At 38.8% G+C, this 22,170-nt stretch overlaps 1 long non-coding RNA gene across 1 annotated transcript; it reads right to left on the reverse strand.

The window, feature by feature from the left end:
* Positions 1–3,118: 3,118 nt before the first annotated feature.
* LOC147917769 (uncharacterized) lies at positions 3,119–12,906 on the reverse strand. Its single transcript, XR_015548846.1, has 3 exons — positions 12,684–12,906; positions 8,169–8,285; positions 3,119–5,075 (listed from the first exon to the last, which is right to left on the reverse strand). It is a non-coding gene; the product is annotated as an uncharacterized LOC147917769 (long non-coding RNA).
* Positions 12,907–22,170: the final 9,264 nt, after the last annotated feature.

Below are 22,170 nucleotides of genomic sequence, written 5' to 3' on the forward strand. Positions count from 1 at the left end.
CTTTCATTTCATGGTGATTACTGGAAATTTGCCAAGGAAGCTACTATGAAATTATATACTTCTTTTAGAAATATAACGGACTCAATACACACCTATCGGTCTGCTGTTATTTTGGAGAAAGAATACGTTTACAAACTTCTAAAATTAAATCTTTATGAGCATGTGGGGGTAAATGCCAAATGAATTTGTGTGAACTTGGATTAATGATAATTCAAAACAAACATTAAGAAAACAATGGAGCAAAATATTTCCTGTTTCAAGGATAGAAGTGTATACACTTTAAATTTCAATACTAGAATACTAGATTTAGGTACTAGAGTTAAAATTTACAAAAAATTAAGAGATTGAAACAAAATTCAAAAAAGGCAAAAATAGTTACCCATTCATCACGATTGGGAGAAAATAAAAGAATTCTAGGCTCCTCTAAGATACAGCACCTAAAAAACTTTATTATCCTACCCCAAGAATTCATACTTTAACACTCAATACCATGCTTTCTAAATTCTGGTTTGAACCTCACTACCCACAAAACTATAGTATTTGATATTATAATCCTGAAATCTATTTAGCAATACTAACAATTGTTTGAGATTTAAGAAACAGAAAAATTTGTTAATTCCTTCAGTTCACTCAAAGCCATGCAATGAATGATCAAATGACAAAACATTAAATGCATCATCTACCCTGATTTATTTAAATATTCACTATTATTTGCTGAAAACTTGAGTGAAAAGATTTTGCTGTTTTAGAATGTAATTTGTAAGTGGATCAATTCCTTCACATTTCAGTTCCCAATCAGTATGTGATACAATTTCTCTCTCTCTCTTAATTATGAGTCTACCTTTGGATTAGCTCTTGCTAATTGTGTGGAACCTTCTGAAATAAACACATGGAGAAAATTTTTAAAAGTCTATTTTTATCAGACGTGTGAGGCATAATGTTAGTTAACTTTAACATACTACGTGCAGCTTTTAAACCCAGTATATTTCATAGATCAAACACTTGCGTTCCAGGCACTGGAACCCTAAAGTTGTGATTTTTGTGATTTGTGTAATGATGTGATTTTTGCCCTCAAGGAGTCCTCAGTCCAGTGGAGAATCTAGACACACAAATATTGATGATAAAATACAAGTGCAATAAAAAGGAATGTGGTAAACTGCATGAAAACACTGATAAAAAAGCAATTCATTCGGAAAGGAGATTGGCACAGGCCAGTCTTGGAAAGAAGGTGACGTCAGGGAGGAAGAAATTTTCCTCTACCCTTCTAGGTTCTTCTGGCTGATCTAAGAATTAAACTGAGAGAGATTAACAAAAAAATCAAATTTAATTTTGTATGAACAGGAATCCCACATACATGAGAGGGGCAGAGACCCCCTGTACAGGAGAGATTCAGAGACAGAAGAGTAAAATGAAGTATTTATGCCATCTTGAGCCAAGGAATGGGATAGGGCCCTGGGGCTTCAGAGGGGAGGAGGGTATAAGAAGAGCAGACGTGATAAGAAGAGCAGATGTTCAATAATTAGAGGTTCGCCATACAGATAGGTCATCAAAATTCATTTCTGGTAGTAACTCTTCCTATTCTTCTTACGGGCAAGGCCCCCAGTGTGAATTCTTTAAAGGAGAGGTAAAAGTTTCTCTCGAGTCCACAGGGTCTCAAAATATTTTAACTCAAAATATTTCACATGGCAAAGTGGCATACCTTGGGAAGGCCTGTTCTGAACACCTTCAGTCCCATCTTTGAAAATTCACGAGAAGTTTCACATTCCAGAAGTTGAGTTGGTAGATTGCTCTATCCCATTAAACCAGTGTCTCGGTTTAGACAATAGGTCAGTCCGATTGAACAACAGTGTCCAATGTCAGGAGATGGTAACACAGGTGGGCTCCCAAAACTAGGCCTGTGGTGCAAGCAATCAGGTATTTAATAAGAGGCATTTCTATGGAAACAAAGGGAAAACAATAGTCAATGGTTAGAGCAGACTATAGTCTCAGTTTCTGAGTTCTGAAGGCAGCCAGTCAAGGACGGTTCTAGATGTTCGGCCTGAAGCTTTTTCAGATGGAGCGAGGGAAGGCAGTAGCAATCTGATAGATTTTCCTAGTTTGCAGTTTGAATGTCTCTGATATCTTTCTGAATGGCCCATATAGCAACAGGCACGAAGACTGTCCATATACAAGCCATTGTGGTGATTTCTCTGAAATTTATATCAAGTTGTTCAGCTTCAGTTTGCAGGGCTTCGGGAAAAAGGACAGTTTCAGTTCTCAATAATTCCAAGTTAAAAGGTGGCAGAAAATGGGATACGTTAGTTTGGAGGGTTGTAGCCAGGTATTGGAGGAAACTAGAAGAATTCAGGATCCAGGCCAGTTTGTAGGTAGTAAAAAAAACCTCAAAAGACAACAAACAGCACTAGAATCTAATATCCATAAAGGTGTATTATAGTTTCTATTGAAACATCATGATGAAAACTAATGAAACTAAGATGCTTCCCTTATTATTTTAGTAGTTTTAATTATATATATTAATTAGAACTTTTAGCCCTAGTAAACCTTAATTTCCAGTAAAAACTAAGAAGGAAGCAGTTGTGTCTGCCATATCAGCATTCTTTAGATCAGCAAATTTATGAATTCATTTCATAATTCTAGAAACATATGCTTCTTCATAGTATAATCTTTCAATAAAGCACAAGACATGTTTAATAACAGGCCCAAATTTATCTTTTAGTTTCTCTCTAATAAGAGGTCAAAAGTAGGTAATCTTAGACTTAACGATTAATGTTTTAGTGTTTATCTTATTTGGAAACGATCTAGTCAATGAATTCCCATCATTTAACTTAACTTAGCAAAGCTCTTTGGTTTCAAGTTACCAGAAAGATTTTGGAAGCTATTTTTAAGTACACATACCGTGAAATACAATTATTACACCTAAAAATTCTTATTTCATTAACATCTATATAATTCATTTGTTCTTAGATTATCCATGAAAATTTCATGCGACATTAAAGCAGTTAGCTATCATCTTAAGTTATTTTTTTCCTGCTGACAAATTTCATAATAAAGGTAACATGAACTTGTTTAACTTTTAGTAAACCTAGATAGAACAAAAGTTTTATATTTAATGCTCATAACTCTAAAGACATGCTATTTTAGTTAAACCAATAAACTTAAATTAGCTCTAATATCAAATGTTGTCATAGGTTATATGATCCTGAAATTCATTTGGGTTAATTTCTATTACATTTTTGAGAGTATACTCAATTTATATAGTGCTTGTTTGGTTTTAAGCCAATTAAATAGAGCTCTCTACAAACTAAATTTGATAATGTCATCTCAAGGTAGAAAAATATCACACATTTATAGTGTATATATATGTAGACATACATACAAAGAAACCACATAGCTATTATTTTAAAATTACTGCCATGACTCAGGTACAGTAATACAAAGCTCACTAGTTAGGAAAGAATAGTTGGATCCAAATTTTGTTTGTGGCAGATGAAATAAATTAAGTTTACCTGCTTAGATGGCTAAAGTGTTTTTCTACTAATCTATGTGTAGAAGATACTTAAGATGCTAGATTTTGAGCAAGGGTGTTTCTATAGCTGTTTGCCTCTTTTTTCCCTTTTTTTCTTCTTCAGTCTTAGGAATTGGGGATGGTCTAGATAAGAGTTCCCAGAGAGGTTATAAACCTTTTGAGATAAATACGGGAGGTTTTGGGGATTGGTGAAAGGGAATGGGTGGAATCCAAACTGCCGCTATAGCTGCATTTCCAGTTTTGAGAAGATTTATAAGATAAGGGCAGTTGCTCTTAATTCCTCAGAAATTGGGTTGTAACTTAAATGATGTCATAGGTTAATCTACCCCTTCAACTACGTATCCCTAATCTGCTACTTTCCCTCTGGGTACATGGTTTTATTTTAATTTAGAAGGCCTATATATATAAAAAAAATTCCTAACAGGCTCTGAATATCAGCTTCCAATTTGACCAATTTTTGACCATAGAGCTACTAAAAAAAAAATCTTTTTAAATATCTTGTCAGTGTTCAGGCAGGACAAACAGTAAATATTTCTGGCAGTATTAAACAATTCCACGGATCCGAGAGGCTTCCTCAAAGGTTACTACCTTCCCAAAATCCAGAGTCACTCCCAAAGATAGCCAAAAGAAAGAACCAACAGCCTGCGTGTCCCAGGCAGGCAGCAAGCAAGCCAAGCCCTTAGGACACAGAACAAGACAAGCAAGAAGGCAATAGGTGTCCCTGGGAGAGAAAAGGTCAACAACCAATGTTTCTGGATTTGGAAAGGAAAGGACAATGTGACATTTTATTTTCTTCTCTTGACCGGGCGCTACAGAATGGCCATTGATCTTTCTAATTCTTCTCTACGTTTAGTAGGATATTCTGAAAGTGGAGGTAAAAAGGCTTTATAATTCAAAAGATCTGTTGTTGTCCTGGGGACACAAACTCCCTGGGTGGGTGTCTAGGATATATCCGCAAAAGACATTGCATAGGAGGGCCTGAAGCTGGCAGAGCCTAATTATGGAGTCCAGCAAAGCAAACCCTACTGCCTGTTCCAGGTGCTTCTGCTAAATTCATTTTCTGGCCTTCAGCATCTGTGTACAAGTTATGCAGTTTGGATTTCCTCCTGTAGAAAGGAGTCTTCAGAGAAATTAGCATAATTGGATCCAGGTGCCATTTGGAATTTTACATGCGAGGAATCCAAGTTTTTGTTACATGCTTACAAACCAACCTAAGCATGGAAATGGATACATATATCGATTTGTACATTTGGGTAATGGATTATTACAAGCCAGTTATTCCTTAGAGACTGAGAAAGTTCTCAACAGAAACTGAAATCCTCTGCCCCAGGATATGTGAAGAGCAAGATAAAAGTAACCAGGTTCGGAATGTGTCTTGCTAATACCAGCTTGAGCAAGGTGACATTTCAGTGGTCAGCCCTTCCCTCTTGAGAGCAGCTGCAGTGGCATCAGAAGATCTGTGTGTAAGTTCCAGGGTCTTCCTGCAGCTACCAAGCCAGCTGTGCACTCTGACAAGCCACTTGACTTCTTTGAGTCTCAAGTGCTTTATCTGTAAAATGGGGGAGATGATTATACTTACTTATCTCAGAGGCTTATGAAATTAATTAAATGAGCTAAATGTAAGCAGAATTTTTTGGAAATCCTAAAGTATCACAAAAACGATGGGGTTATGGTTATGTTCGCAAAAGTGAAAGTGCAGCTGATTCTAATAATACCAAAAATGATAACATTTATTGGGGATTTATTTTGTGCCAGCACTGTTCTAAATTCTTTACATATGTAATCTAATTTAATCCTCATAGCAATCCTCTAAGGGAGGTTTTTACAGAGAAGGAAACTGAGACTTGGCAAGGTTTAGAATTCATGAGCAATAGAGGCAGAAGTCAGACCTGTGCTTTCCGGACTACAAGCCTAGGCTCTTAACGACTACTTCTCAATCAATTTTTACAAAATGCTTGCTTCTTACTTTAAAGTCTAGGCAACTGATAAGAGATCATCAACACATGATAATTGCAGAATTACTAGGCTAAAGTTTATCAGTGTTCCTTCTCACTGTCAGAACTGGGAATTAGAGATGGAAATAGAAAACGTGATCCCTTACCCTTTATTCCATATAAGAACAAAAGCTGTTCTTGTTGACTACAAATACAGCATGCTATTAGTTTTTGTTGTCAAAATACCACTCAAGGAAGAATTTAATATAGACGTCATGTTCTCAGGGAGGCAAAAACCTACAGTCTTTCAAATTATGTTCTCTATATTTTGTCCTTCAAAGACAACATTGCTCAAGAACAATGGAGCACAGAAAACCTGGAATGCTTGTTCCTAGCCCATTACTCCAATATCTAAAGGTACATCATCCCTTCAAGAGTGAGTAAAGAGAGGATAGTTTGTCACTTTCAGGTCCATGAGATACTGAAGAAACTAAAAAAAGTGCAGCTGTTTTTCCACAATGTTGATGAGCATTCACAAACATTATATAGATTGAGTCTCCAGTAGTCACGAAGCTTCAAGAAGGAGTGGAATATAATTAGTCACATATTAGATATAGATGTATTAGAAACCCTGGCTCGGTTTATTTATTCACTGGGTTAAATCAAACCCAGTATCTGTTATTTGTTGATGCAAGCCTTGTTGCATCTCCTGGGCATAATCTCAATGGCATCTATCCCATCTTTCTCAAATGGATGTTGATGATCTAGTAGTGGCCCTGGGGACTGGAACAGACTCATGTCTCCACCAGCCATGGTTTCTGGTGCTAGGCAGTAGACGGCAGAATTGAGCTTGGCTTTTGTGATTCTTCTCACCTGTCTTCACTGGTGAAGTCCAAGGACTCCCAAACTACTCCTTAAAGTAGCTTTATTTTTTAATGAAAGGTAATTTGATTTGTCTCTTTTATTCTATTGGAATCTCGTATATTGCATACTGTGTAATGCTTTAAAAAAAAGCTTATAGTAACTCGAGTGCATTTCTATCTCTTACTTGGAGGTTATCTACTCTAAAAAGGATGCCACCCTCATTTCTATACTTTTTCTTCTGCCCAATTTCGTTAAAATTTTCTATTTACCTTCTTCCCCTTCATTTATTAAATCTAAAAATCAACACTAGATTATTTTCTTCATGTCCTTCAAATCACTTAGACAACTCTACTAGTCTTAAGACTAGAGTGAAAACTCCTGCCTCCACAGTACGTGAGAACTAAAGTATACTCTGTCGAAGGAAGCAGGCTCCCCTTTTGATATAAATGTGGGTTTTGAGAAAACTAGTGTTTTAAAGGACCTACAACTTGAAGCCAACGAGAGACTCTCAGGACAAATTATAGGAGTTCAGTGAGGAAGAGTAAATGAACTTTGTGAAAATAGCAATCTGAAAACAGGATATTTTGGTCAAGGGTGAGAATGTCATGGAAAAAGGCAAAAGCCAGTCAACTCAATTTTATTAGGAAAGCAGAAAATAGATATGTTAGAAAATTTTCCTTTGGAGTAGCAGAGGGAAATGACTGGGAGCTGTGTGCCCCCCAAAAGAAAGAACCAGCTGAAAGAATACCTCCATGAGAACTTCTTGAGATTGAAAGGGTTCTGCTGGGCGTAGTAATCAATGTACATTCTAGAGAGACTGTAGAACTAGACACTTAGTACTTAGGCAATTAGTAGAAATAACAGAAGACTCTTCAGTGGGTGTAGGGGTAAAATAATGGATAAAAATAAACTGTAAAAGATCAACCCTAAGTCAAACTAAAATAAATAGTCAATTGGTTTACTTACCCTATAGTAATATATACCCTATATTTCTTCACGCCAGTAGAAAATATGAGCTTTGCAACTTACCTGCCTGATGAAACAGTTTATGGAAGACCCCAGGTAGGAAGTGTATTTAAGGAAACAAAAAGATGAAAGGCATATATATCAAGGTGAGGATAGCCAAAGAACTAGAGAACCTTTGTTATGAGACTGCCCAAGACCTATTTCTTCACAAGAATTTATATGCTAAAATCCAAAATTAATACTTGAATTATTCCACTGCCTGCCTGCCTGCCTTCCTTCCTTCTTTCTTTTCTTCCTTCCTTTCTTTCCTTCTCTTTTTCTTTCTTTCTCTCTTTCTATCTAACTCAAAAAAGAGAATAAAGGCTGTGAGGAAGAGAATGTTGGGTCCATGAACACTATTTTAAATGCCATGTCTTGGTATCAGTTTCCCATGTTAATTGACTAGCCAGTCTTTGGCAAGGGAATAAGAGTCATTTTCTCAAACCTAAATTTAACAGACACCTGATAACTCTGTACTTGCTGACAGGAACCAAAGTAAACAAGAGTTGCTCATAGCTCTGTTGTTGTTTCTATCTTACTGAATCCATTTGGATGTGGAGACAGAGAGAACGTGACTTGATTGGAAAAGAATTTGTTCCTGAATGAGAGAGAGGCTAATCTATGTTCTGTGACTTTTAATCCTCTGAACAAAGCCTTTAAAATAATTTTGGAAAGCTAAATATTACAAAAGGAAAAAATTAACCTAAGTTAAGTTGTACACCGTTGTTTCTTTTAGAGTGAGAAGAATCAGTACAGCCATGTTTTCTTGGAGCCCCAAAACGGAGATTTCAAAACAATTAGTCCAGAGATTCTCAATTTTTGCTGCATGTTGGAATTACCTGGAAAGCTTTAAAAAGATGTTGATGCCTGGGCAGATTTAACCAATCCAAGGGAAGGCCTCAGCAGTAAATTTTTCAAAGCTCCAAAGTCGATTCCATGTTGGGAATCATTGGCGGCTGGAGTAAACAATATTAAGGAATAGCACAAAATGAGATTTGAGAGGAACTTTGTATGTTAAATTAAGAAATCTGTATTCATCCTACAGATAATGGGCAGCCATGGAGGGTACTTTAGGCAGAGAAGAGCCATAATTTTGTTAGTTTTTAAAGATGATGACCCTTTGGCAGTGTGGATAATGGATTAGCATTGGGAGCATGGGGCAGCGGGCTTTAAGGATTGCCCTCAGACTCCGTGATCCCGGGATTTGCATGTTTGCCCCATTCCTCCGATTGCTTTTAAATTTTGATTGTGTTCTCTCCTTTCTTTTTCAAACCCAGGCAGTCTTAATAGTATGCCCTCATGTGGTAGCTCCTTTGATGATAGTTTTGTCCTATGCAAGACTTTCTCCAGGTTATGTCTTTATAATAGTTCCCTAAAAATCAACAATTGTTTGATAATAAACTTAAAGGCTTAAGTCCATTTAGTCTTTAAGTCTCTTTAGTTTTGAATATATATGCTTATGCTACTCCTTTGGAAACATGTTTCGCTTTCAAATAACCTGGACTTGTGAATCCTTCCTGAGATAAAAAACGGTGAACAGATTTTCATTGTACTATTAGGAAATTTGTGGTTCATAAATTGGTGAATCAAATGGTATTGATTTGATCAAATGCATTAAAGTGAGAATCGCCTTTTAAAAAGTAACCATTTTCCATTTAATTTAAGCTTCTAGAGACTCTTCATTGCCTGGACTGGGAACTTCCTTAGGGGGTGATGATTAGAAAGTAGTTGATGAATATGTCAGAAAAAACTGTAGGGCCGGCCCTGTGGCTTGGTAGTTAAGTGCGTGCGCTGCAATGCTGGTGGCCCGGGTTCGGATCCCGGGTGCGCATCGAGGCACCACTTCTCCGTCCATCCTGAGGCCGAGTCCCACATACAGCAACTAGAAGGATGTGCAGCTATGACATACAACTATCTACTGGGGCTTTGGGGGGAAAAAATAAAATAAATAAAATCTTTTAAAAAAAAAAAAAAAAAGAAAAAACTGTAAATGGCTTTGAAATGGGCAAAAATATTACTAGGTGTCCTTTCAGTAGAATGCTGTATGTTGTCTAGTATAAGCTCCAGAGTTATCTGATTCTATAAGAGTCTGTGCCTTTATTGTCTTTGACCTGTTTTTTACAGATCTATAAATTGAAGAAAACTGTTAGTAATGTAAATTTATTTTGTAGAATGCAAATGATTTCCATCTGCCTAAAAAGAGGCCTGTTTTTCATCTTTAATAGATTTCAGCATTTATGATTGCCTATTGTGTCAGAGGTCCCCAAGATCACCCTCAAATATGATGATTTGCTAGAAGGACTCACAAGACTCAGAAAAAGCCAGCATATTCATGGTTACAGTTTTGCAGTGAATGACTAGGGATTAGAATCAGCAAAAAGAAAAGGCGGGTAGGGCAGAGTCCAGGAGAAACCAGACACAAGCTTCTAATTTTTCTCTTCCAGTGGAGTTGCACACACAGCACTTAATTTTCCCAGCAGCAATGGGTAACAACACTGGGAAAGTATTGCCAACCTGGGAAGCTCACTTGAGCCTTGGTATCCAGGGTTTTTGCTGGGGATCGGTTATGTAGGCACATAGTACCCAAGTGACTGACATTAGCTACTCAGTCTCCACGTCCTAGAAGTCAGACCGATATAGTGTGGCCCAAAGCCTTAGACACGCAAAAATACTGTTAGCAGCCAGGATATTCCAAGGGCTCAGAAGTCATCTTCCAGGTGTCAGCCAAGGACCTGTCCTTTCTTTTTTGTTTTTTTTTAATTTTATTTATTTATTTTTTTTCCCCCAAAGCCACAGTAGAGAGTTGTACGGCATAGCTGCACATCCTTCTAGTTGCTGTATGTGGGGCACGGCCTCAGCATGGCGGGAGAAGCGGTGCGTCTGTGCGCGCCTGGGATCCAAACCCGGGCCGCCAGCGGCGGAGCACGCGCACTTAACCGCTAAGCCACAGGGCCGGCCCCCAGGACCAGTCCTTTCTATGGAATGTGCAGGGTTTGAGTAACCCAAGCCTGCTGAGTTAACCCTTTCCTGGACACACACACACACACACACACGTATTTCTTTAATATATATATTTGTGTGTTGTTATGTGTATGTGTGTGTGTGTGTATTCTTTGGATTCCCCATTGAACTGGGTATTATTGTTGTTTTCATCTTGCTAGTTCTCTCAATAATGGGCTAAATAAAACCTTTAACATGTTTATGTTTGCATAAGAGTCATAATTTTACCTTTTTTTAAATAAGTAATCCTTTAACAAATACATGGGCATAAAAATCACTAATTCTTATGTTTTTGTTTGTTTTCTCTCGTTCCCTCTCTTCCTTCCTTCCTTCCTTCCTTTTTCTTTCCTCTCTTTCTCTCCATAAATGTGTGTACATTTGCCAATGGGGACCTATGGAAACGTTGAAACTTGGTATATGCCGTTATTTCATGTTTCGTTTACCAACATGAAAAGTTATCTGTCACTAATCAAGCACTATGCATGTCTATACTGAGTTACAGTCTGGAGAGGCCCTGCATAGATGCCGTCCCATCTACCTTCCCTCCATCCTGTTGAGGCAGGTGGGTATTGGGTCTCCTTTTTCAGATAAAGAAGCTGAAGCCCAGGGTTACAAGGTGACTTGTCCAAAGTTTCACAACTGATAAGTGACTTGACTTCTGCTTGGAGCTCTAGACTCACAGCCCACTGATGTTTCTACTCGAACGTCTCGCAGACATCGCAAACTTAATGCGCAAAACAGAAACTTTCATCTTTCTCTGTCCTCCTCCCCAATTTCTTCCTGCTCCAGTTTTTATCATTCAGTAAATCTTATGTCATTACTCAGTGGTTCACATTATACACCTGGGAGCATTCCCTGACGACCCCTTCCTTTTCTCTCACCTCCCGTATCCAACCTATCACCAAGTCCTCTGGATTTTTTCTTTAAAACATATCTCGAATCCATCACCTTCTTTCCATCTCTGCTGTGTCCACTCTAGTTGACACTAAGGCCTCTGGCAAGTTTTTTTTTTAACCATTTACCCTTAATCCTATTTCTGTATTCCCACCAGAGTGATCGTTCATTAAAAATAAATTTCATCATTGTACTTAAAATCCTTCAATGGCTCAGTAACTTACTTCCTAACGTGCACACAAGTCTCTGTGCCATCCGGGCCTGTTTGTATCTCCAACCTCCACTCTCCTTTTTGCCTACCATGTTCTGGAAGCCCCATGAACTTCTCTGTTGCTCAGACCTGCCAAGCTTGTTCCTGCTTTAAAGCCTTCACCACGCCGTCTTCTCTGATTGAAATATTCTTCCCCCCAGCTCTGTTACTCAGTTGCCTGGCTAACTCAGGCACATCTTTCGGTTTAAATGTCATTTCCTCAAGAGAGGCTTTCCCTAACCCTCCAATTCAGTGTAGGTCCCTCCTGTCATTTTAAAATTATACCCTGTTCTTTTCCTTGTGGTACTTATTACAGTTGTAATTATATATGTATTTTTTCATGTCCCACTAGCTCCACGAAGGCCATAGATTATGTCTGTTCTGCCCACAACTATATCCCAGCAACTAGAGAGTTGGAAAAGAGTTTGGCATATAGTAGGCACTCAATACATGCTTTTTGAAAGAGCAAAAGCAAAGCAAATCTCAGAATCAAAGCTTCTAGTTCGAATTCAGGGACTTTTCCCTGATGCTACACTGCCTTTCTGGGGAGCCCTCTTCATATTTTTACTATATTTTTTTTCAGTTTCATGATTGCAAATTTAACTTCTTATTACCCAGGTAAAACATGATTAACTCTTTTATCATTAATATTTTCAAGTGTTGCATTAAAGATTTGAAAATCACTGTGCCTTGAGTGGTTAAGTCAGTGAAGGGAATTTGAGGCTTATTCTTAAGACATTAAGCCCTTGTTCATATTGGACATTTCCATTCTCCATATCACCCCTGTTAGCTCATTTTACTTTCTTCTGTTATTGCTTCAATCAAGTCCATACTTCTCAAAGACCTGCCAGTTGGCCTTTCCACTAGCATCCACACAATGCAATTCTCTTCTTTTCAAATTTCTTTAATTTGAGCTTAAAGGGAATTATTATTTTCCTCTAGCCCATGTTGCATTTATAAAACTTAGAAAGTAAGTGATGCAGAGAGTAGCTCCCCATACAGAGGAGCACTTGGTAATAGTCAGAGCTACCGTTTATTGAGGAGAGGCTATGTACAAACATGATGCATACACCATCTCTAACCCACACGACAGTCTTGGAATGGAGGTGTTATTATTTCCATTTGTATTCATTATCTATTGCTGTGTAATGAACTCCACCCCCGCCCCCAAACTTAGCAGCTTAGAGCAACACACATTTATTTAACTCACAGTTTCTGCGGGTCAGAAATGCAGACATGGCTTAGCTGAGTTCGCTGCTTCAGGGTCTCTCATAAGGATGCCCTCAAGGTGTTGGCTCACACTTCAGTTATTTCAAAGATCAAATAGCAGAAGGTCCATTTCCAAGCTTCCAGTAAATTGTGCTTCCATCTCCCATGGCTGTTGGCAGGCCTCAGATCCTCACTGGCTACTGGTCATAGACAGATGGAGAGTGTGTGAGAGAGAGAGAGGAAGAGACAGAGAGAATATGGGAGCTACAGTCTGTTACCTAATCTTGCAAGTGATATCTCATCACTTTTGCCATATTCTATATTCTAGTCATTAGAAGCAATGCACTAGGTCCAACCAACCCCCAAAGAGAGGGGACTACACAAGGGTGTGAATACTAAAGGCTGCCTACCACACTATTGTACAGAAAAAAAGAAAAGAGATACAGACAAGTTAATTAATGGTGAGACTGGGATTCAAATCCATCTGTGTGATCCAGAACCCGCATTCTTTCCACTGCATTGCAAAGCCTTATGATGTTCAACAAATGATTGTTGCTAAAGATGATTCTAACATCACAAGTTGGTGCTATAAATAAAACAGGTATTTTCCATATCCGTAGACTAAACTGCTAATCTTGGCCATTCATTTAACAATAGCCTACTTTTCATTCTGAAGGAATGTCTGGTTAGATCATCAATATAGTAGAAAAATATGAGCAAAAACGTAGAGAGTGAAACCCAAGAGCAATGGGATGTTACTTGTAGGAAAGACATATCTAATTACTACTGCAGAATCATAGGAAGGTTCGTGTGGCTTCTAGCCAGATAAATGGTCGAATTTATCCAGATAAATTTACAAAGCATTACTGACCGAAGTATTCAGGTACTAATGATTTCACAGATTCCTGCTTGATTGAGGAAGAAGTCTCCTAGGCCTAAGATTATTTTATTTTTATTTATCATTTTTATTTTATTTTTTAATAAAATCTCTTTTATTTTTATTTTCTTCTGTTCAATTTTGAGTACTGTCCATTGGGCGTTTTCTGTACCCCAAGTTTTGAGATGACTAATAAAGGAAAGTCACTCTCATATAATTCCTTGTTATCTTTTTTTTTTTATCTTTGTTAGATTTACTCAGGCAGATGAAAAGTCAGTTTAAAAAGCTTTTGGGGGGGCCGGCCTGGTGGCGCAAGCGGTTTAAGTGCGCCTGCTCCACTGCGGTGGCCTAGGGTTCGCTGGTTTGGATCCCGGGCGCGCACCGATGCACCGCTTGTCAAGCCATGCTGTGGCGGCGTCCCACATAAAGTAGAGGAAGATGAGCACAGATGTTAGCCCAGGGCCAGTCTTCCTCAGCAAAAAAAGAGGAGGATTGGCAGATGTTAGCTCAGGGCTAATCTTCCTCACAAAAAAAAAAAAAGCTTTTGGGAGCTGATCACTGGAGGGAACGGGGAATGGCAGGCAGCCTAATCACCAGCCCTCCTCTGTCCCTCTGCCCTCCTGCTGCTACATCCCTGGAGGATCTAAAGGGGCTGAGCTGCAGCAGCTGCCAGGCTCTTCTTCCCAGAATTATTTATGGCTTGGACTCCACACATTGAAAGACTTTAAATCCTAACTGTAAAGGTTATTCTTCATATTACTAAAGCTAGTCCATAGCTGCAGATTTCTGTGGGCCTGGCTATAAGAACAAGGACTTGCTGACATAAAATGGACATGGCATTGCTTGATGTCAACTGGATAGTCACTGATTGCCTTGCAAATCTGGGCATTTTATTGTTCTTTGGAATCTGGGGATGAGAATGTTAATAGACCAGCATTTTATATGTCACATACCTTCTCCTAATTCTTTTTTAGAGCAAAAATGATAAAAAGGGGGATTGCATTTTTTTTAAATGAACAATATTCTTCTTTACAGTGTTTGGGAAAATATACTGTTTAGAATGTGTGGATTCTGATTTTTTGAAGTTTTTTTGCATTCATTACAGGTGACAGAATATAACTCACTCCCTATGAAACTTGGAGAACAGCATGGTCCTCATAATAACCCCTCAAATGTACCCTCTCAACGTCAAAATGCAAAGAAATTGCTCTTATCAGATCCACTGAATGGTTTCTAGGTTATAGAAATAGAAGAAAGGGCGAGAATTTCATGCTAATCTCCTATTTAAATCTCATCTGTAAGAGATAGCTTGTGTAAGTGAAAAGAAAATTAGGGCCTTTTTCCGATAAGTGCCAAAGTACATGAGCCCTTTGTTAGCAATAAAGACCCAGGAAACAAGATAACCACAGCCAGCTTGATGGCAGGTAACCAGCCCTGTGTGATTTGGCTTTCTTTGAATTTTCCTTTCACATAACTGCTTTTAAAAATCACCCCGGCAACTGTGCGACTGAATTGCCAGCACCTTTCTTTCTTGGACAAGAATGACTTTTCCTGATTCATGTGACAGCTGTGAATAATAAGGGTACACCCTAAGCATACTTAACTCCCGTGAGGACACTTTATCAAATCTCTCTACAGATCATGATTAAGTTGAGTCCAAGGAACATTTTTTCTGTCTCCGCTCAGTGACACACATTCAGTGTTGTGTGAGATACAGTCAGTGGCTGGCAATGGAGCTTTGTATTATTCTCAGTATTGGCCCTAATATAAGGTATGTCACCAAAAGTCCAGACTCCCCTACTGACCCGAGAGTTCTTCAAAGACACAGGCAAGACTGGAAAAACTAGTGTCTGATCTATCCATCTAGAAGGTACACATAAATGTTGATGAATGAATGAGAAGCACAGATATTGAGTTAACACAATATTTATATCCCTCACTGAAACTGCCTAATGAAATCAAAGAATTTTAGAATTGGAAGGAAGTTTAGACATATAGTCAAAAATGGTCATGTTTATAAATAGACAATCTAATTAATCCCAGAGTATTGAGGTGAGTCTATCAGTCTGCTGATTAGTGGTGGAGCCTGATTGGACTCAGCAGGATTCTTAGTTATGGGCTCAGAAGTGAACTTTGGATGATTTAGGCAGAAAAGAGATTTATCTAGAGGATATTGGGCAGCTCACAACATCTTCAGAAAGGTTCAAGAGTCAAGATCAGAAAGGGACTAGGAACAAGGGATGCTGGGCTAGAGATAGCACCACATTTCACACCAGTCCTGTGAGGTTTCTGCTGCAACTGTTGGTGACCTCTGGACCCTGGGGGCCATATGATGCTGGTGGCACCACTCCCCTGGGAAACTGTTTCAGTCGGGGCTCCCTCTGCCACCAGCATGAAGGAACCTCCAGAGTCTCTGCTTGTCAGTGTCATGATGTCCCAATTTGAAAGGTGATTGGGGGACTGGGGTTACCAGGGACTTGGGGAAGTGACTATCTAGCTACATACAAAGGGACATTTTTTTAAACACATGAAGGAGGTTTAGATGATCAGAGACCAAAACGTTGACAAATGTCCACTGTGTCAGGTTTCTTGTGTTACAGTTCACCAGAGCATATGAAGATCCACTCCATAGTTTTATAATAGTTTATTCAACAATTTGTTGAGCAACTTGATGGTCCTGAACATAAAACGATGAATTAGATAGTCTCTATCCTTCAGGATTTCACAGGTAGTCAGACCTGTACAGAGATAAATTATAATAAAATAGGAAGAAAGTAGTAATACAGCGTCTTAGTCCATCAGGCTGCTATAACAGAATACTATAGATGGGTTGCTTATACTACAAATACTTATTTCTCACAATTCTGAAGGCTGGAAAGTCCAAGATCAAGGTGTCTGCAGATTCAGTGTCTGGCGAGGGCCCACTTCCAGGTTCATAGATAGCATCTTCTCTTCCTCTTATGTCCTCACAAGATGGAAGGGGACTAGGAGCTCTCTGGGCTGTCTTTTATAAGGACACTAATCCCATTCATGAGGGCTCCATCCTCATGACCTAATCATCTCCCAAAGGTCCCACCTGCTAATAGCATCACATTAGGGGTTAGGATTTAACATATGAATTTTAGGGGGACACAAACATTCAGTATATAGCATACAGGTACGAGCAAATGTCTGAAGAAATGAAATTTCTCCTACTCTAGTAAGTAGACTATATTCTTCCTGCTACCCAGGGAATTAAATAATTCTAGAATAATTTTGCAGGTTAAAGTAAATTATATAGTTATTTGTCTGCTTAGTGGTAGTTTAGAAGTTCTTCTGACCAAAAAGCAAAACAAAACAAATCAAAGCTAGAGGGACAGATTATGTTGTACCCTTATTGGAAATAAACGTCTCATTTTTGTCTCTAGTGGAATAAACTTCACTACTTGTTTTTCTCTTCTTGTCTAATGAACATTTAAAACACCAAAATACTGGCTGCACTGAATTTTAATTAGTTTGAAAATATTATAAATGTGCACTTAGTTTATTCTCATTTTGAAGTTTAATAATAAATAAAGGTTCAGAGCAAATTTTATTTCATTTAGTCTTTTTTTCTCTACAAAAATATATACATATAATTTTCATCAGTGGTTGTCTTTGCTCAGACATACTTAGGAATGATTTAGAAATAAGATCAGATGTGTTTTTAATACACTGTAAGGGAAAATATTTTATTTACTCAAGACTGATCCATGGAAAAATTGTGAAGGGAAGTTTGTTTTCAGGACCACTGCCCATCTACCCACACCCACCCACCCACCCTTTAAAAGCCTTTTTCTGCCACCAGGTGCCACCCCCAGGTGCCCTATGTCCTGGGCTGGACCACAATGCCCGCCGATAATTCCAGGGGTCCCTCTCCTATGCAGAATTTGCCACTGTTGCTACCATTGTTTTTATTTAACCAATTCCATACTTTCTCTCCTGAGCTGGGCTTAAGGTGGCATTTAGCTGAGCTGATTCTGTTCAATGCTCTTTCTCCTGTCTTCTGATAATGATGGCTACCATTGACTGAATGTTTTTGACAAGCTGCCGAGCAGCCCTCTGTGGAAAGGTTTCATCATTGGTGTTCCCATGGTACAGATTCATGAACATTATATGACTTCTTTAAAATCACACAGATGGTGCTGTGTTTTAAATCTCGACCTGTGTGATCACAAAGTGATGTACTTCTGTTAAGGGATAATTTCATTTCTGAGAACTTTTGTACTTTTCCTGGAATTTGAGATTATTCATAATAAACTCTGTAAGTGTCTATATATTTTTTTTCTTTCCTCGAGTTGTAAGTCTCCCCACTTTCCTTCATTTTTTCTGTCAGTAGAACTCTCTCTATTCACTTGCTTCTCTTACTTTATAATTCCTCCCCTTGTATATGTAATAGTAAATGATGATCCAAATTTGAAGTAGCTATTGGCAGATTTGTGAGTAGGCAGTGGCCCATATGTCCTGGATGCAAAAAAACAAAACAACAAAAACTGCTGGCCTACGCAGTAAGTACTAAGTACTTAGGTACTAAGTACTAAGAAGATAGGCTGTATGTCAGTTTCCCAGGGCTGCTGTAACAAATTATTACAAACTGCGTGGCTTAAAACAACAGAAATTAATTCTCTCACCGTTCTGGAGGCTAGAGGTTTGAAACTGAGGTGTTGGCAGGGCCACACTCCCTCTGAGGGCTTTAGGGAGGAATCCTTCCTTGCCTCTTCCTAGCTTCTGGTGGTTGCCGGCAATCCTTGGCATTTCTTGACTTGTAGATGCAACCTCTGCCTCCATCATCACATACCCCTGCGTGTGTCTGTCTCTATGTCTCTGCTCTTCTTCTTATAAAGACACCAGTCATATTGGATTAAGGGCCCACCCTACTCCAGTGGGACCTCATTTTAACTTAACCAATTACATCTGCATTTGCATCTATTTTCAAATAAGTTCTGAGGTTCTGGAGGTTAGAAATTCATTGTGTCTTTTTGGGGGGCACAATTCAACCCATAACAGGCTGCTAACATTTAAGTTAACATTAATTTTCCTTCTTACTATTCTTTAGGGGTTTGAGTTTGTTGCCATTACCTTTTTAAAAAACATATGAAAAATAGCCATAGAATACAATTATCTTTACACTTGAAAAAAAATAAGTGGGCCCTTGAAATATTATTTAATTAGCATCTCCTTGTGTCTGGAGCTAAGTATTGTGGAGGAAGATGCAAAAGAAATAAAATTGCATCAACATCACCTGGCAACTGGTTAGAAATGCAGATTCTCAGGATCCGCCCCACACCAAAAGATTCAGAATCTACATTTCAGCAAGTGCCCCAGGCTGCAACAAACATCAAAACTATGGAGACAGTGACTCCAGGGCAGTGGTTCTCAAACTCTGTTGCACATTAGAATTACTTGGGAATCTTCGGAAAAATCCCAATGCCCAGAATGCACCCCCTACAAATTAAATAGGAATTTCTGGGGCTGGGATCTAGGCAACAGCATTAAAACCAAAAAACAAACCAAACCTATGTGGTTCCAACGTACAGCCCATGACACTGTTTTTCAAACTTTCAAGCACATACAAATCACTTGCTAAAATGATTGGGGCTCTTGCTAAAATGCAGATTATGATTCATTAGGTCTGGGATGGAGCCTGAGAATCTGCATTTCCAACCAGTTCCCAGGGGATGTTGATTCAATTTGATGTCTCTTGTATCCTCTGTAATGCTTAGCTCCAGGCACAAGTAGATGCTAATTAAATAAATAACTTTTTGAAAGGCAAAATTTTCCAATTACAGAATTAGTAAATATTTCAGATATGAAGGAAGAAATAGTCTTCAGCAGGTGTTTAATTTGTAAGTACTTCAAAGGGATTTTTTTTTTTCTCAAACTTCAAGAAGGCAAAAACACTTCAAACAAGATGTCTTTTGTTTTCTCAGGATTCTCTACCAGAAAATAGACTCAATAAGAGATAACAGCTTGGGTTGTTTTCCTGTTCCTCTTACACAGTGGCTTCAAGTGTTGTTATTAGGTTCCCTGGGTACAGCACTCAGGGATGGTTCCCAGAGTGTATGAAGTTCCTGTGGGGGGATTAGTTCATTACAACCCATGTACACAGACCAGTGGTTTAATAAACAATGGATCATCCAAAACTCTTCATTAAAGTTCATGCCACTAATGTATTGTTTTCTGTTTCATAGGAAATACATCCCAGATTTGTCTGAGAGATGCCGTTTGGGAGAAGAGTTACATGATTTCTCAGTCTCTGATCAAAGTTGAAAGTATTTGACTTGATTAAAAACAATACTTCTTTAACACAGACTCCATTGCAGACAATCTCAGACTTTGGTGTGCTATATTTCTTCTTAGACATTCTAGAAGTAAGAGCATAAAACTATAACCTCTCTGTAGATGCAATTCATTCTTACTTCCCTCACTCTCACTGCTCCAAACCTCACTGTCTCTTCTTGTTTTGTACTATCCTCTTTTTAAAGGTGTTTCTTTACCTCTGCCTTAAATCAAGGATTGTATGATTTCATATAGTTTTATAAGAGATTCAGACTAGATACAGTAATAATCTACTCAGCCCTGTGTGTTCAAATTCAGTTCATGCTTAGCACTCTGTTAGATGTTCCCTCCCTCCTTCCATTCCTCCCTTCATCCCTCAGGCATTCTTCTAAATTATTCTGTTTCTCTAGGTACTGACATCTGATATTCTATCTGTTCTAGGTACTGAGGACACAGCTAAGTATATGAATAATACACACCATTCCCTGAAGCCTTACTAAGTTTTCCCTTTTGCTGAACTCCTCATGTACTTTTAGTGAGTACAATGTCATCCAGGATTAAATTGCTCTCTAATTTTTTCCTGTGAGTTATTTTTGAATTGCTAAGTAGCTCAAAGGCTTGTTGAAGATTTTGCACTGATAATATTCACAAAGAAAATGCAGACCTGGACTACTGGAGAGGCTCTGGAAAATGCCATGGGGAGCCTGTCTTAACTTTTAGAGTCATGGAAGGCCCATTGGAGGAGACAACATTTAAGCTGAGTGGGGTGAATGGGAGGTAGCCAGGTGAAGAGTGGAAGTAGGGAAAAGGGTGGCAAAGTATAGGAGCCTGTTCCATGCTCAAGAAGTGGTATTTGCAAGAGAAGAGAAGGTGCGGCGTGTCCAAAAAGCCGCGGAAGTAGTTCAGAATCTCCAAACCGCAAGGGAGCAGAGGTGAAAAATGAGGTGTACCATGAAAAATATGCAGGGGACAATACAAACTAGTATGATTAAAGTATCAAACTGTACTATAGACACAAGATTCTGTAAAGTAAGTTGGCTGGTTTTGCCAGTTGTCTTGACACGGCTGACAAAGTGCTATGAGATAGACGAAGGATCAGTGAGAGTTGGAGCAGTATGCACAGCAGAGATGGCCTTAAATTGCAGACTGATTTAGATAGCCAGAGAGGAGAGCAATAGCACTTCAGGCTGAGGAGACTGCCTGAAAAAGGCCCAGTGGTTTTGGTCATGTTTTATAGGTCTGCCTAGAACAGGGATTTCTGGTCAAAGGTAAATGAGATACAAATTTGCCCAATGATACATTGTGACGGCTGAAGCAGGAACACAAAAGCAGTGATTGCTCACTCAGCTACCCATTTCCTAGAACACAAAATTATTTATTACGCCCAAATGTCAATTTTCATGAGTCACTGAACACACTTTCTTCACCTTTTCGTTATTTCTCATTAATAATCATATAGCACTGACATCATTTATGTCCAAGTCTACAGCTAAATAGACCAAATAAGTTGTACAAAGAATAGTGAGTTATATATTGAAATAACAATGATCTTATCTTCATCTACATCATCGTCTGTTTGGGTCTCAGAAATATCATCATCATGATCATTATTATTACTCTTATTATTTCTTTTAGCTATTATTTTTAAAGTTCTTTTTATGTTCCAAGCACTGTGGTAAGTGCTGTACAAACTGTAAGAGATATAAGGTGTTGCTGTATGTCTATATACAGGAGGCACTATATCAGGAGATCAGGCCCCTTCTTTCAGAAATAATCTTCTTTTGTTTGTTTGCATTTTGGAGACCAGCCCTTCCTCATTCTGATTCCACGCAGTCCACTCCATGCATCCGCATCACTGCCCCTCTTTCCCTGTAGGCTTTGCAGTGGTGGTGGTCATGGCCTGGGTGAGTCTGTGACTGATGACAGGTGGCCAGGTATCTCAAGGTGGAGATGCCATGCCAGCGCCTAGACTTTTGCTGGAGTTTTTGGAAAAGAGGTACTCTCCTTTTGGTGGGGTCCCCACATGTAAGAGCCAGCCCTGGAGGTCTAGTGGTTAAGATTCGGCGCTCTCACCACCACAGCCCAACTTCGTTTCCTGGTCAGGGAACCACACCACCTGTCTGTCCGTTGTCATACTGTGGTGGCTGCGTGTTGCTGTGATGCTGAAAGCTATGTCATGGGTATTTCAAATACCAGTAGGGTCACTCACGGTGGACAGGTTTCAGTGGAGCTTCCAGACTAAGAAGGGCTAGGAAAAAGGACTTGGCCACCCACTTCCGAAAAAATTGGCCATGAAAACCTTATGAATAGCAGC

This window comes from Ceratotherium simum, chromosome 2, assembly GCF_057802395.1.
Source record: "Ceratotherium simum simum isolate JZ-2026a chromosome 2, ASM5780239v1, whole genome shotgun sequence".
Lineage (NCBI taxonomy): Eukaryota > Metazoa > Chordata > Mammalia > Perissodactyla > Rhinocerotidae > Ceratotherium > Ceratotherium simum.